The sequence below is a fragment of the Lithobates pipiens genome, unplaced genomic scaffold (genome assembly GCF_037356315.1).
Source record: "Lithobates pipiens isolate NorthernLeopardFrog02 unplaced genomic scaffold, aLitPip1_a1.2 Scaffold_19, whole genome shotgun sequence".
In the NCBI taxonomy this organism is placed as follows: Eukaryota; Metazoa; Chordata; class Amphibia; order Anura; family Ranidae; genus Lithobates; species Lithobates pipiens.
The window spans coordinates 198,429,102-198,433,671 of record NW_027507764.1 but is presented as its reverse complement, the minus strand read 5'-3'; positions in this window follow the sequence as shown (position 1 = coordinate 198,433,671).

Here is a 4,570-nt window from a genome sequence, read left to right as displayed (position 1 = left end):
TGACGTTACGGCTGTCCAGAGACAAAAATTGTCTATTAATATTATTATATGTTATTATATATATATATATATATAATTATATATATATATATATATATATATTTTTTTTCCCTTTCATACAGTTGGCTTTACAGGAATAGTATATATGACGTTGTCAAGTATCCTTTGTATCCATCTTGCTAATATTTACGAATTCCCACCCACTTTCATCCATTTTTCCTTTTTCATATATATTTTTTTTTTATTATTATTATTATTATTTTTTTATTATTATTATTATTATTATTATTATTTTTATATTTATTTTAATTTTTATTTATTCTTTTTTTATTTTTAGATTTATATATATTTTTATTTTTATTTCCACATCCATCATTTTCATTTTTATTTCTTCTTCATTCTTATATTTTTATTTTTAGTTCCTTTTTTTTTTTTTCTGTTTTTTTTCACTTGTGTTTTTTTCATTTGTTTCATTATTATCATTTTTCACTTTAGTTTCATTACTAACTCCTCTTACTTCACCACACATATATAAATAAATATATATACATGTCCATACATATATCTTGCACCACTCTTTATCCCATTTACTCCTCTTCTTCCTGTTTCCATTGTATTTAGTTCTGTGTCCTCACAATATTATGGTCCCCCCGCATTGGTCCGTGGCTTATTAGTTCCTATGCCTGTATATTGGTTCCGGCATCCCCGCCCCCTTCCCCTCCCCTGTGTGCTGTTTATACCCCTGCCCTGATTCCAAGAGCCCAGCTTGATAAAGGAGCGCAGCCGTCCTGTCATACACGGTCTTGCCAGCTCAAGAAACGCGTTGCATGCCCTGTGACGTCATCTCCCGTCGGCCGGAGTTTCTCGTGCGTTCCACGCCTCGGACTAACGCTCACGTCTCTACATCGGCCGGCTCTGCACATCTAATACAGCTAATGTTGTCTAATGTTGTCGATAACAACATGCAGCGATGTCAATTGTTGATAACGCTGTCAAGCGGCAAAAATTGACGTTACGGCTGTCCAGAGACAAAAATTGTCGATAACGACCTCCAGCGATGTCAATTTTCAATAACGCCGTCCAGCGATGTCAATTGTTGATAACGCCGTGCTGGCGGCAAAAATTGACGATAACGACATCCAGCATCAAAAATTGTCGATAACGCTATCCAGCGATGTCAACTGTCGATAACGACCTCAAGCAATGAAAATTGACAATAATGCCGTCCAGCAAAGTCAACTGTCGATAACGCCGTCCAGCGATGTCAATTGTCGATAACAACCTCCAGTGAAAAAAATAGTCAATAACGACTTCCAGCAACGAAAAATCCCAATAACGGCGTCCAGCGATGTCAATTGTTGATAACGCCGTCCAGCGATGTCAATTGTCGATAACGACCTCCAGTGACAAAAATTGTTGGTAACACTGCCCAGCGACAAAAAATTGACAATAATGACGTCCAGCAACTAAAATTGTCAATAACGCCGTCCAGCGATGTCAATTTTCGATAAAGCCGTCCAGCGATGTCAATCGTTGATAACGCTGCCAGTGACAAAAATGATCGATAACGCCGTCCAGTGATTTAAATTGTCGATAATGACCTCAAGCAACGAAGATTGTCAATAACGCCGTCCAGCGATGTCAATTGTCGTTAACGACCTCCAGTGAAAAAAATAGTCAATAACGACTTCCAGCGACGAAAAATCTCAATAACGGCGTCCAGCGATGTCAATTGTTGATAACGCCGTCCAGCGATGTCAATTGTCAATAATGACCTCCAGCAACGAAAATTGTCACTAACTCCATCCAGCGATGTCAATTGTTAACGGCCTCCAGCAATGAAAATTGTCAATAACGGCGTCCAGAGATGTCAATTGTCGATAATTGACCTACAGCGACAAAAATTGTCAATAACGACTTCCAGCAATGAAAATTCTCAATAACGCCGTCCAGCGACAAAAATTGACGATAACGCCATCCAGCATCAAAAATTGTCGATAATGACGTCCAGCGATGTCAATTGTCCATAACGCCATCCAGCGATGTCAATTGTCCATAACGACCTCCAGCAGTGAAAATTGCCAATAATGCCGTCCAGCGATGTCAATTGTCAATAACGACCTCTAGTGAAAAAAATTGTCCATAACAACATTCAGTGATGTCAATTGTTGATAACGCTGTCAAGCGGCAAAAATTGACGTTACGGCTGTCCAGAGACAAAAATTGACGATAACGGCCTCCAGCGATGTCAATTTTCAATAACGCCGTCCAGCGATGTCAATTGTTGATAACGCTGTGCAGCGTCAAAAATTGACGATAACGCCATCCAGCATCAAAAATTGTCGATAACGCTATCCAGCGATGTCAATTGTCGATAACGACATCAAGCAATGAAAATTGACAATAATGCCGTCCAGCGATGTCAATTGTCGATAACGCCGTCCAGCGAAGTCAATTGTCGATAACGACTTCCAGCAACAAATCTCAATAACGACCTCCAGCGATGTCAATTGTTGATAACACCGTCCAGCGTCAAAAATTTACGATAATGCCATCCAGCATCAAATATTGTCGATAACGCCATCCAGCGATGTCAATTGTCAATAACGAACTCCAGCAATGAAAATTGACAATAATGCCGTCCAGCGATGTCAATTGTCGATAACGCCGTCCAGCGATGTCAATTGTCGATAACCACCTCCAGTGAAAAAAATTGTCAATAACGACTTCCAGCAAAAAATCTCAATAACGACGTCCAGCGATGTCAGTTGTCGATAACGACCTCCAGTAACAAAAATTGTCGATAACGCCGCCCAGCAACAAAAATTGACGATAATGACGTCCAGCAACGAAAATTGTCAATAACGCCATCCAGCGATGCCAATTGTCAAGAACGACCTCTAGTGACAAAAATTGGCGATAACAACATCCAGCGATGTCAATTGTTGATAACGCTGTCAAGCGACAAAAATTGACGTTACGGCTGTCCAGAGACAAAAATTGTCTATTAATATTATTATATGTTATTATATATATATAATTATATATATATATATATATATATATATATATATATATATATATTTTTTTTTTTTCCCTTTCATACAGTTGGCTTTACAGGAATAGTATATATTCCGTTGTCAAATATCCTTTGTATCCATCTTGCTAATATTTACGAATTCCCACCCACTTTCATCCATTTTTCCTTTTTCATATATATTTTTTTTATTATTATTATTATTATTTTTTTTTTTATTATTATTATTATTTTTATATTTATTTTAATTTTTATTTATTCTTTTTTTATTTTTATATTTATATATATTTTTATTTTTATTTCCACATCCATCATTTTCATTTTTATTTCTTCTTCATTCTTATATTTTTAGTTCCTTTTTTTTTTTTTCTGTTTTTTTTCACTTGTGTTTTTTTCATTTGTTTCATTATTATCATTTTTCACTTTAGTTTCATTACTAACTCCTCTTACTTCACCACACATATATAAATAAATATATATACATGTCCATACATATATCTTGCACCACTCTTTCTCCCATTTACTCCTCTTCTTCCTGTTTCCATTGTATTTAGTTCTGTGTCCTCACAATATTATGGTCCCCCCGCATTGGTCCGTGCCTTATTAGTTCCTATGCCTGTATATTGGTTCCGGCATCCCCGCCCCCTTCCCCTCCCCTGTGTGCTATTTATACCCCTGCCCTGATTCTAAGAGCCCAGCTTGATAAAGGAGCGCAGCCGTCCTGTCATACACGGTCTTGCCAGCTCAAGAAACGCGTTGCATGCCCTGTGACGCCATCTCCCGTCGCCCGGAGTTCCTCGTGCGTTCCACGCCTCGGACTAACGCTCACGTCTCTACATCGGCCGGCTCTGCACATCTAATACAGCTAATGTTGTCTAATGTTGTCGATAACAACATGCAGCGATGTCAATTGTTGATAACGCTGTCAAGGGGCAAAAATTGACGTTACGGCTGTCCAGAGACAAAAATTGTCGATAACGACCTCCGGCGATGTCAATTTTCAATAACGCTGTCCAGCGATGTCAATTGTTGATAACGACATCCAGCATCAAAAATTGTCGATAACGCTATCCAGCGATGTCAATTGCCGATAACGAACTCCAGCAATGAAAATTGACAATAATGCCGTCCAGCGATGTCAATTGTCGATAACGCCGTCCAGCGATGTCAATTGTCGATAACCACCTCCAGTGAAAAAAATTGTCAATAACGACTTCCAGCAAAAAATCTCAATAACGACGTCCAGCGTTGTCAGTTGTCGATAACGACCTCCAGTAACAAAAATTGTCGATAACGCCGCCCAGCAACAAAAATTGACGATAATGACGTCCAGCAACGAAAATTGTCAATAACGCTGTCCAGCGATGTCAATTGTCAAGAACGACCTCTAATGACAAAAATTGTCGATAACAACATCCAGCGATGTAAATTGTTGATAACGCTGTCAAGCGACAAAAATTGACGTTACGGCTGTCCAGAGACAAAAATTGTCTATTAATATTATTATATGTTATTATATACATATATATATAT